The 12,874-nt window shown below is 37.5% G+C and overlaps 1 long non-coding RNA gene across 2 annotated transcripts in view; it reads right to left on the minus strand.

The window, feature by feature from the left end:
- Positions 1-12,874, minus strand: part of LOC141568229 (uncharacterized) — a 298,088-nt gene that overhangs the window by 87,308 nt on the left and 197,906 nt on the right. For both annotated transcript variants that reach the window (XR_012491299.1, XR_012491298.1), the window contains one exon: positions 6,024-6,053. This is a non-coding gene — a long non-coding RNA (uncharacterized LOC141568229). The remainder of the gene's footprint in view (positions 1-6,023; positions 6,054-12,874) is intronic.

Consider the following 12,874-nt stretch of genomic DNA (forward strand, 5'->3'; position numbering starts at 1 on the left):
CTTCAGATAGTACCCTTTTAAGACTCTTTTTCAACTGCATGATCACGGATAATTTTTTTTTAACCTCTATGAGCTCATGTGCCTTTCACTGAAAAACTGAAAATCATACTATTTTTTGTATTTCTTTAATTTCTGACTTAAATTTTAAGTACAAAAAATGCCAATTAAGATAACAAAAGTATTAGGTGTCTGTTTGCATGACTGTGTTTCTGGTTGTGGTTTTCTCTTTCTTTCTTTCTTTCTTTCCTTTTTTTTTTTTTTTTTTTGTCTTTTGTTTTATTCCTCATTCCTTCCCTTTTTGCCCTGGAACACTAAGTCTTGAGACTTATTGCAAGCAGGCTGTGATGGTTAATTTTATGTGTCAACTAGGTTGGGCTATGGTGCCCAGTTGTGTGGTCAAACACCAGTCTGGATATCACAGTCAAGGTATTTTTTAGATGTAATTAACATTGAAATCAGTAGACTTTCAGTGAAGGTGATGATACTCCATCAAGTGGGTGGGACTCTGTCAGTCAGCTGAAGGCCTTAAGAGACTGAGGATTCCTGAAGAAGGAATACAGCCTCAAGAAAACTGAAACATAGAAATACTGCCCGAATCTTCAGCCTGCCACCTTGCCCTATAGATATGGGGCTTGCCCACCTCCACAATTGCATGGTCAATTCTTTAAAATAAATATATATTTCTGTCGCTTATCCAAATCTCTACCTATATATCCCATTGGTTCTGATCTCTGTAGAACCCTGGCTAGTACAGAAAGGCAAAAAGTACAACAGGACTTGAAGGTAATGAAAGCCCTTCTCGTCTGGTTGCTAGCCCTGATGTGGGGAGCATGGTATATTCCAAGGTTTTTCAGCTAGTGGAGCAGAGGCTTCTCGTATTCTTAGATCAACAGTGAGGTGGCACACAGTAAGTGAACTCAGCTTTGAAAATCTTAGAAACACAAGTATTGGAAGGAGGAAGAAGGGACTGAAAGAAATGAGTGCTAAGATGCATAACTCAACAAAGCAACAACAACAAAAATATGATGATTACAAAAACTGAGTATTGGAGGTACCTAGAAATAGTGGCAAAATTGTCCCTGGAAAGATGGGACTCGATGTGCCTATATTTGTCTATTCCATCAGGTGATTAATCACCCTTTATTTAAGTTAGCACCAAACTTTCTGGAATTTTAATTAGTTTGAAAATGAAGGACAGTGCCATAAATTATATTTTGAAATCCATTGTCACATCTTTTTCTATTGATTTCCTGTAATAACTCATTAAAAATTGCATTACACACTTTGATCTGCTAATTTAAGGGTCAAGTTTATATGTATAGTTTATCTAAGAAAATTCCATTTCTGTTGCAGCAAGAAAATAATGAACATTTAATTAAAGTCTCAGAAGCTGTTGGATAACTTTTGGACAGATGATATTATATTGTTTTATGTAATAACAAGGCAAACGATCTTGGTTCTGAATTTAGGAATTTGTGCAGATAATTAATAGCATATTTTTTTAAAAGACAATTTTTCTCTTGGGAAAACTACCCAATATTAAAAGTGAAGAAACCCTCTCAATTATCCTTGAGTTAAGAATTTTTCTACTGTGCACTGTACGCAGAAATGTTTAGAAACAGGAAAAAAAATCAGGAACTAGTAAAACAAAATGTTAAAATATTAAATATATATAAATCCTGCAGAACTTAACCTCTAAATGTATTTACATGCTATTATATTACAGCTGAACATTTATACTGAAATCTTTTCTCTCCACCTTCATTAACAAAAATTGATGCTCCGCCTGCTATTGTGAGGATAAAATGAGATTATAGATGTGAAAGCATTATGGAAGTTGTAAAGTTTGGATGATAGCAGTGAAATAAAAACGGAAAAAGAAAATATTAAAAGATAAATGCATCCCAATAAACATTTTAAAGAAGAGATTAGCAGTAAATTTAAGGGACAAAAATGGCAAAATGGGCTTCAACACATCAAGTGTGGGATAGAGTATGTAAGGAATATGTTACTCGTATTTACTGCTGAAGAGTCTAAATTAGTACAACCAGGTTGGAGGGCATATGACAACAAAAAAGCTTTTATTTTAACACAATAATTCCATTTCTATAACCTACCAAGGGATAGAGTCACACCTCTGCAGAAGGAGTCATATGCAAAGGAATTATTTTTGGTTCTGTTAGCAAATATGTATAATACAGAAATGACTCAAGAGTCTGTCAATGTAGAAACAACTAAATAAACTGCCTTATATCACGAATAAATGAATATGGAATTAAGCAGCACTTAACAGGATGAGGTAGGTCTACATACAGAAACCTGAGTAAATCCCTAAACATACATTTGAGAAGGAAAGAAAAAATAAAGCTACCCAATGATAAATTCCTACAATTTAATTTATGTAAAAATTACAAAACAATACTGTCTTCGTTCTGACTGCTATTAAAAAATGACCACAGACTGAATGGCTGAAATAACAAACATTTATTTCTCCCTGCTTCCCTGCTTTGGAGGCTGGAAGCCCAAATGCACCTGCAGGTTTGGTGTCTGGGGAGAGCCCTCTTCCTGGTTCGCAGACAACACTTGTCTCACTGTGCCCTCATGGGAGTACTCTCTGGGGTCTCATTTTTAAGGGTGCTAATCCCACACATGAGGGCCCCACCCCCATGACCCCAATGGCCCCACTGCCTAATGCTATCACATTGGGGATTAGGATTTCAAGCTGTGGGGGTGGCAGTTGGGGGACTCACATGCTCAGCCCTAACAAATATCATGTATTTCCCTTGTGGGGTTCTGGACTGTGTCCATCTGAGTGCGTCTGGGTGTCTGAGCAGGAGGTCAAAGTCAAGGTGACCATGGCAGTTTGGGTTCTTCAGAAGCAGACCTGAGGTAGAGTTTGGGGCCCAAAAGTGAGTGGGGAGCCTCCGCCCACCCATCTAGGAGCTCTATGGTGAGGTCTGGCACCTCTGAGTCACCCTGCATTGGACCCAATGCCTGTGGCCTTTGTACCCCCATTTTCTTAGTCTCTGGAAGGGGTCTACCCTGTGAAGTGAATAGAGAATTTAGCTTTATCCCAATGTTTATTTTTTAAAAAGGAGAATAATTTCATGTGGTTTAAGCAGTAACTGGAAATAATAAAATTTTCAAAATCGACATGTACACAATTATATGTTTGTATGTATGCACGACCTTGTAAAAAACTATAAACCATTGTGATAATAACTATTTCTGTGCTTTGGAAGATTATGAGTGATTTTGAATATTTTTACATCATGCATTTAATATTCAACATATATGCATTCATATTCCGATCAGAGAACATGTATTTTCTTGCATCCTCATCTGCATATTTGACAAAATCTAGACAAGGTGAGCCGCGGTCTCACAGGAAGTGTAGGTGGTGCAGGGTGGAGCTTCCAGCGGAAGGGAAGCCTCCGGCCGTGTTCAATCTAGAGAGGCCTCAGTAAGCACATGGTCAACACAAGGTGGGTGAGGCAGCCACCGAGCCTCAGCTTGGTGCTTTGGGACAGGACTCTCATGTGAAAGGGGGAAACATGCCGAGTTAGGTTCAGGGAAGTCGCGGCCCTACAGTCACTGTGATCAAATGAAGTTGGCAGACAGTTTGGTCCTAGGAACAAGGCAGAAGGAAAAGCTGGCTGCTCACCTGACCACGGAGAGGCTTCAGTGCTTTATCCCACTGCCCGTTCATCCTTCACTTGTGCTATTCCAGAGGACAAGCCGGCTAAAGTTAAAGATACGATAGACTAGTCTAGTATAACAAAGTAAAGGGTAACATTTCTACAGGGAAGAGAAGCTATTTTTTCTTTAAATATGTTGGGAGCCAGAGTTTCATTGACCTTATGTTTGAATAGCTCAGTCCACCCTTTTCTTTCTTTTTCTGGATCCAGAACTTCAAAACCATCATAGCTGAAATCACTGCATATCAGTGCCATGCAAAGCCAGGAGTGCCTGCACTATATTCATGAACTGGAAACAATATTTTTAAGATGTGTTTTCATAAAATTGATTCATAAAGTCAATGAAATCCCTATGAAAACTAAATCAGGCCCTTTTGAAGGAATAGACATGCTAATTCTCAAATTTATATGGAAATTTAAAGGGCTGAGCATAGCTAAAGCAATCTTGAAATCGAAGAAAAATGTTGGAGGGCTTTCACTTCCTGATTTTAACACTTACTATAAAACCACACAATGTGGTATCATCTTAAGGGCAACAAATAGATCAGTGGAGCAGCGAAGGGAATTCTGATTGACCCACACATATGCAATCAACTGATTTTGACCAACACACCAAGTTAATTCAAAAGGAAAAAGAAAAACTTTGTTAAGAAATTGTGTCTGGAACAAAAGCATATCTACATGGAAAAACAACAACAAAAACCTCAAATCCTACCAAAACTGAATCACAAAAGAATAAGCCCAAATCAATCATTGATCTGACCTAAAACCCAAGTCAAAAAGCTTCTATAAGAAAACCTAGACAAATGTCATCCTTACATTGCAAAGCGCAAGGATTTGGCGCAGATCACGAAGAACATAAACATAAAAGAAAACAAAAAGTTAAATTAAACTTTATCAAAATTAAACTTTTTCTATGATATTTTAAACATGAATAGACAAACCATAGACTTGGAAAATGTTCACAACAGATATATCCGACAAAACACAGGTATTCATAGTATATAAATATTTCCCTCAAGTCATCAATAAAAATAGACAAGTGTAACAAAGAGTTGGACTCCATTTTTGATATTTGACTGATCGTTTTCAAGCCCCTCCCCACCCCGTTCCTCTTCTGCTCTCACATAACTGGGTATGTTGATGGGAAAGCCCAGGTGCTCCCTGCTGGTGTTTGCAAGTAGTTCAAATTGTGCAAGCAAATCATCACTCCAGCGCTATCAGAAAACCCAAGCCAGCCTTCTTATCTCATTCTCTCAAGCCATTTTGGACCCTGATCTATCCTTCCCAGAATGCCTCATTATGTCTTGAACATTTCCACACCCTCCTAGTACATATGTGGCCTCATTGGTCTGGATATCCAAACCAAAGTTTGTGGGTGACAGCTCATCCTCAACTACACAGTATGACTATAATAATCTAATGGGCAAAAGACAAAGTTTTTGAAACAGGCATTCTCAAAAGAATAACACATGTAGAAGTTTTAAACATCTCGAGTCATCAGAGAAATGTAAATTTAAAATCACAGTAAGACAACTCTACATACCCACCTGAATGGCTGAATTTTAAGAAGACCAATAATAGCAAATGTTAAGAAGGAAGTAAAATAACTAGAATAATCATACATTTCTGGTCAGAGTTAAAATGTTATAAACACTATGACATCTGGCAATTTATTATAAAATTCTCCAAAGATCTATCCTATGACCCAGAAATTTCACTATTTGGAATTCACACAAAATAATTGAAATCTTAAGGTTAAAAACATATGTATACAAGAGTATTTTACAGTTGTCTTATTCATAACAGCCCCAAAGGAAATAACCCAATTGTCCATCTATAGGAAAATATATATACAAATTGTTATATTTCATTTAATTGAATACTATTCACCAATAAATATGAACAACTCTTGACACGATGCAACAACATAGAGGAATCACAAAAACATCATGTTAAGTAAAATAAGTCAGACAAAAATAAGTATGAAAATTCACTGATTTTACTGGAAAGTGAATGAAGGAACTTTCTGGTGAAAATGTTCTGTATCTTGTATTGAATAATGGTTACATGTGTTTGTACAATTGTTAAAATTCCTTGAACTGAACACAGAAAGAAAAAGAGTGGTAGGAAAGGAAAAGGAGATGAAAGGAGGGAGGGAGTGAAAGGGCGGGGAGGGAGAGAGAGGAGAGAGAAGATAAGAGAAGAGAAAGAAGGAAAACACACAACCCAAAGCAACAAACAAACACAGAAAAGGAACAAAGAAAAGACATGCCATAAATATTTAAAAGAATAAAACTATATTAATAGGTGACATAATCCTACCTGTAGAAACTCCTCAAGAATCTTTCACCCCTGAAAAAATAAGAAAATTAATTGATCAAATTACAGGAAACAAGGTCCACATGCAAAAATAAATTTCATTTCCAATAGTGTCTCTGAGGAGTTTGGTTAAATGACAGCCTACAGCTGTTAGCTCTTTAGGACCATCACAGGTTTTGAGGTAATAACATGTTCTTCTTCAGATGACACATGACAATGACTGAAAAACACAGTGATACAACGTCCTAGCCATTCCCATCCAGTGAGGAACTTCTCTAGCGGACAACCTTTTTGCCAGGGGACGGTCTACAGTGCTGTGAAAATGGTTAGTAGATCATGGCACTTCTAGTGGCAAAGAGATGGACAGTCATTAGGGTACTGCCAGGTGACAGATGGAAGATAGATGACAGATATAGGTAGGTAGATAGGTAGATAGATAGATGATAGGTAGATAGATAGATAATTGATAGATGATAGATAGATCGATAGATGGAAGACAGAGCCCTTTTTTTCAAAAGAAGGTACAAGTAGATGAGCAGTGGCTGAGGGACATTTGTTACGATAAAAAGTCATAAATCATTGTCAAATCCCTGGACCTACAATTTATTGACTAAAGAAGTGATCATTTCACTAGAAGAGGGACTCCTGAAACACCACATCAAGAATATACTGTAGTAATTCTGCCAGTTGCTGCCCAAAGAAATTGTCTCCATTTACTCAGGTGATAGATAACGCATTGGATACAAGTGAACAGCCATATATTTCAAGGACTATTAGATACAGTGTCTGGATGGACCACTGACATCCAAAGACCTACAGCATGCTCACGACCATTCTGTTGGAGTTAGGGGATTATGGCACCCATATAATAAATGGAGTCTTGACAAATCTACCTTGCAGTAGGTCTGCTGGGTCCATAGACCCATTGGTCATGCCCCAGGTCCCTGAATATATAATTGCTGTTGATTTATTTGGCATTGGGTCTTTACCATACAGGGTAAGAGCTATTATAGTGAGACTGAGGAACTCCTCTTCTCCCCAGTCAACACAGTTAATCAAAGCATTACCATATGTCACATACTAATGGGGGACAAAGAGGTAGAGTGGCAGAGATTAATGCCACCATTAAAGACCTAAACAGTGCAAAGTGGAGTGATCATACATCTCCAAATAATTTTCTATCTTGGCACCTATAGCAACTAGATGAGTCCTATAGAATGACTAAAGACTATGACGAACTCAACCAATTAGTAGGCTCACTTGAAACTGTCATGTTATCAGAATTATCAGTCCTCGAGTACATGGCATTTGGCTAATAATTTAGCAAATGCATTCTTCCCAATTCAAGTCAAGAAAGAGGATGAGAAACCCATCAGAGTCACATAAAACAGACAACAATATACTTTCACAGTTTTGCCTCAGAGATATGTTACCTTTCCTATTTTGTGTCATACTATACTGTGAACAGATGTGGACCATTTGGGAATCCTACAGAATATCACATCGATCCATTATATCAATGCTGGAGGAGCAAAAAGTGGCAAGCATGCTGGAGGCCATGAAAAGGTACATGTTCTCTAGAGGATGAGAGAAAAGCCCTATGAATTTTCAAAGATCTGCCCCTTTAGTGAAAGTTTTAAGGGCCTCGTGATCAAGGATATTCCAGGATATCCTCTTCAACGTAAAGGCCAAATGACTGTGTCCTGAGTCACTTTGTCTCCTTACCCCTAAAAAACGTGCAACACCTTCAGAATCTGGAGGAAAACTGCTCTGTCCCATACATGATGTGACATGAGTGACTGCCAGATTTGAGTGGGGTCTAGAGCAGGAAGTGACTCTGCAGAAAGTTCATGCTGTGATGCAAATAGCCCTGGAGCTTGGGCCACAAGATGCAGAAGACCCTAGAATTGTGCAGATTCCAGTGGTGGTGAAAGATACAGTATGGAATTTATGGTGAGTCTCTGTGGGAGAATTATAATGGAGACCCCAGTACTTCTAGAGCAAATAAAAGGCGTGCTACTGGGTCCTGGTAGAGATGGAAGGCATGGTTAGGGGATACTAAGTGATGATGCATTCAGAACTGCCCATCAGGAGTGTTATCCTATCAGACAAATTAAGTTAAAACGTTGTGTGTACCCAGCAGCCATCAATCATAAGATGTAATTGGTGTATAATAACTGAAACAGAGGACATGAGCAAGGTTCCTGAACATGTCATCATACTCAACATGCCCCGCTAGTTCCCAACATGGTTGTACCAGCACTCTTTTCTCTACTCACAGCTACATGGATTCCTGTGTGAGAGATGATAAAGAAGAAACAATCCAAGATTAACTTATGTATGTGTCAGTTAATTAAGTAGGTGCCTGCAATGGACAACATCCATACACAGACTTGAACTTCAAGGACAATGGAGAGAGAACACAGTAAGAGTCCCGTTCAACTAGAAGCTACAGCTTCTAATGGACATGATGGGTTGCTTGTGTCCAGGGTACAACAGGTAAGAAGAGGGGTCACCATCTGTGAATGGACATGTACAGAAGGCATGGCCCGAGGGGAATATTATAACCAAGGACTTAGTCTTCTCCAGAAATCAGAGTTTATGTCACACCACCGAGTAACCACAGAGAACAGCAAAGGTGAGAGCCAGGGCAAGAGGAATTGATAATGGCAGTGGAAGAAGGAATTAATGAGCATCAATTGCAGCCCAAAGTCAACTGAAGAAACCATGCAGGCTGTGCTGTGTCCCACTAACCTTCCAATTCTAAGCCTTCTCTCAGGAAGCACAGCCAACAGGAACAGAGAAGGAGGTTCTCCCTAAATCTTTAGGAGTGGGATGTGACAGATTTGGTCCAGCCTATACCTGTGCAGCTTGCAATGTTCAAATCATCCTTCAAGATGACACCACTCAGGGTGGTCCCTGGCAATGAGAGCAAGACTGTGGTTTCCTGTCTGCCCAACATGGGACCCCTCTAACTGGCTATCTTTGTCTGTAGCTCCCTGTTGAACTGGCAGATTATCCTATCTGCATCTCAAATGGATGGTTCCCTTTGCCTAACCTTGCGTTTATCCTTTTCTTCAATAGATGTTAGTGTCTGATGATTTTTTTGCCATCCTAATTCCATTTTATTTTCTCTTCCATGGAAGTACCAACTGACACAGATAATATGTCTGTCGGCATAGATTTCTTAGGACACAAAACTCTACTATCTATCTATCTATCTATCTATCTATCTATCTATCTATCTATCATATGCATACATATGTATATGTGTGTACACACACACACACACACACACACATATTTTTAACTTTACTGACCCTTAGACTCAATCAAATATAAAAGTTTCTGCTCTTCAAAAGACTTTGTGGTCAAACAAAAAAGACACGTGAAAGACTGGCAAAAACTATTCACAATACATGTATCTAATAAAGAACTTGTACCCAGTATCTATAAAGAGTTTCTACAAATCAATAATAAAAATGCAAACAACCCATTAAAAATGTGAGAGAAATGAAATGTCACAAAAGAAGTATGAAGATTAATAAAAACAGGGTTAAGACCACCAGTCTTCAGAAAACAGCAATTTAAAACTGTAATGAGATACTACCATACATGCACTGGAATGGTTAAAATTAAAAAGACAGAAAACAAAAAACACAAATGTGGTGAGGATGTTGAATAACTGAAACTCTCATACATTGCTGATAGGAGTTAAAATGTCGTTGACATTTTGGAAAACCGTTTGGCAGTTTTCTATAACATTATTTGTATATCTAGGCTCTGATATATTAATTTCGTCCAAAGATATGTACCCCCTCAAATACAAACATATATGCTAGATAAGAATTAAGCAAGAATATCCATGAAATCATTATTCATAAATAGCCCAAATTGAAAACAACACAAATGTACATCAACAAGAGAATACACAAACTATGATATATTCACATAATGATTTATTACTATAAAGAGTAAACCACTGATAAAAACAACAAAATAAATTATCTCAAAAACTTTATATTAAAACTTAAAAAGTTCAGGCACAAAAGAATATACAGTACATGATTACATTTGTGTGGAATTTAAGAATAGATTAAACTAATCTATGGTGATAGACATCAGGACTAATAGCCTCAGGGCACAGGATCACCTTAAAAGGAACATGAGGGAAATTGTGGGGTGATGGATATGTTCTTTTGTTAATTGCCTTGGTTGTTACATGGGTGTATACATGTGTCAGCATTCATCAAACTGTTATGCCTAAGGTCTGTGTATGTCCTTATATGTAAATTACACTTCAGTTACTGCCTCCAAACCAAAGTTAAAGTAGAAATTAGAAAATTGCATTGTACTAAATACAATTAATAGAAGTAACAAGATGAAGAAAAAGAAGGAAGAGCAATAATTTAAGATTAAAAAAAGATAAGAAAACCAAGGGTATGATGGAAGTCTGAGGAGAATATGAGAAAAGACATTATAATGAATTTCAAAAGGATATTGAAAAAGAGAAATGAAACAAAGAAAAGTTAAGATAGCAAAGGATAAATGAAAGTTTCAACCAAAAGGTTTGGGAAAATGTTGATTTTACTGACTCTCAAGAGATGATCTTGAATGCTAGCAGAAAATTAACGCCCTTTAAATGAGCATTTTATCCCATCCATTGATCACAGCGTGCATATTATTCTTTGCTCCTGGGACTTTAAAAAATCGTTTTTACCTTCTATGTCTTATATATTCCAACTCCTAAGCACAAATACAAATGCTTACCATGTAATTTCAATCATAGTTCTGTAGAAGACTCCCAATACACATAGAAACATTTTCTAGCCTTTAGCCCTTGTATAGATCTTAAATCGATTAAATAGAGGTAAGCAAAATCTCAAGCAGCACGTGGAATAAAAGGGCACTGGCACCTACAGAAATTTGCTCTGCAGAAATAAAATTTTATTAGGCAATTTACATGTACTAACTTAGTTGAAACTTTTGATGTTCCTGGAAGTTTCTTCATAGGAAAACCCTCCCTCCTAAACATTCCATGGGGGTGCAAACATGCTTCTACAAAATCATAAGAGCAGATTATAAAACATTCAGGGATTGTGTGATATTGTGGGTAGCTTAAAACTGGCCATGGTGGGAGCATTGTTTTTGTTTGTTTGTGTGTTTGTTTTTTAGTTTCAGGTGTACAAAACAATGTAATAGTTAGACAATTGAGCCCTCAAAAGTGATAACCCCTCTCCCGCAATCTATTGCCCCTCTGACATCGCATATATCTATTACTATTCCATTGACTCTATTCCCTATGCTGTACTCCATATCCTGGTGGGAGCATTTATGTCACAGGAATCAGCAAACGCTACAAATTGTGGAGTATTTCTTTTCCTGTCCAGAGAGCCCTTTTATCAGCACAGCACCGCCCGCCTGTGTTCTTGTTGTTTCTAACAGCATAATTTTATTTAACTATCACATGTCATCCTCTTTATTGTCTGTGAGAGCTACAACCTATATTTTACTTTGCTTTTCATTTTTATCTTGTTCTAGAGTTGAGTGCCTAGCAGTGAAAGCACATGAATGAACAGTCAACTTTCCATTTCACTGATGCTGAAACATGTGGTTACATAATTTATCAAAGTTCATACAAGAAGTACATCCCAGAGCCATGGGACAAGTTCATCTTACCCCAAACTCCACTCTGCCCCCTGACCATACGACCCCTCCACGAAGGCAGCAGTCAACAAACATTTTAAACAAAGAGACAAAAGAATCAAGCCAACCCTTTGATACAAGCATTTGGAGCAAATAATATATTGTGTAAGTATATTACTGTGTAATATACTGTGTAAGTGATTTCTAATGGATCCAGGTGGTATGATTTTATTTTTATCACAAAAATAGCACCATTTTATATACCAACCCATACTTATAAAGGACTCTCAGATATATCATCAAGTGATATTGAAACTTGATTAGTTTTAAGTAACATAACAGCTAAAAAGTTGGGCTCTCTGCTCAACGTCCTGGCTTATAAGGTCTCTAACCTTGAAAAAACCATCAACTTTTCTAAGCTCAGTTTCCACTTCTTGAACTCTCTAAAAACTAAATAAGAAAATTTCATAAAATATCTAACATGGAATGGAGTAAGTAAAGGAAGTAAATAGTAGGAATAATAAAAATGTTAAAGGCATGTTAGTTATGAACAAGTGTTTGTTTTAAAATGGTATCTCCCCATATAACTTGAAATAAAATTAAATTTTATTGCATAAATTAATGACAAGGTGAATCATCCATGTAGAATTAACTCAAAAGATTGTCTGCTGAAGTGGAGATGAATTTGGAGAATATTGTTTTAATTAGGATGGCTAAAGTGATAACAGAAGAGCATTTTCCAAGAAAATTGATCTTAATGAAAGAGGAAAGTTTTGGTTGAAGTTTATGGAGGAGGCAGAAAACAGGAATGTGTATATATGTATTCAGTACTTTGTTTTAGGTGTTTAGGTATTTAGGCTGGACCCAGACATCCCAGCAACCTGAGAGGGGTGCTGTTGCAATAGCTCATGAGAGAGACCATTGCTTTGCAATAATTTTGGAATCAATAATCCTGCAATCCTGGAATCACTAATCCTGCAAACATATCAACCGTGTAAGTTTGGGCAAGTGACTACCTCTCTGAGCATTTCTCATTTGTAAAATGTGAGCAATAATTGTACACCCCTTCCCCCCTCAGGGAAAATACAGGAAGACATTATAGATAAAGCACATAGTAGGAGCTCACTGTGTGGGTTCACCTCTGCCTCTCCCACAGTGAGGAAGCTTATGCTCAGAGAGGCAAAGGGATGCCACTTGCCCATGGGACA

The sequence above is a fragment of the Rhinolophus sinicus genome, linkage group LG02 (genome assembly GCF_036562045.2).
Source record: "Rhinolophus sinicus isolate RSC01 linkage group LG02, ASM3656204v1, whole genome shotgun sequence".
In the NCBI taxonomy this organism is placed as follows: Eukaryota; Metazoa; Chordata; class Mammalia; order Chiroptera; family Rhinolophidae; genus Rhinolophus; species Rhinolophus sinicus.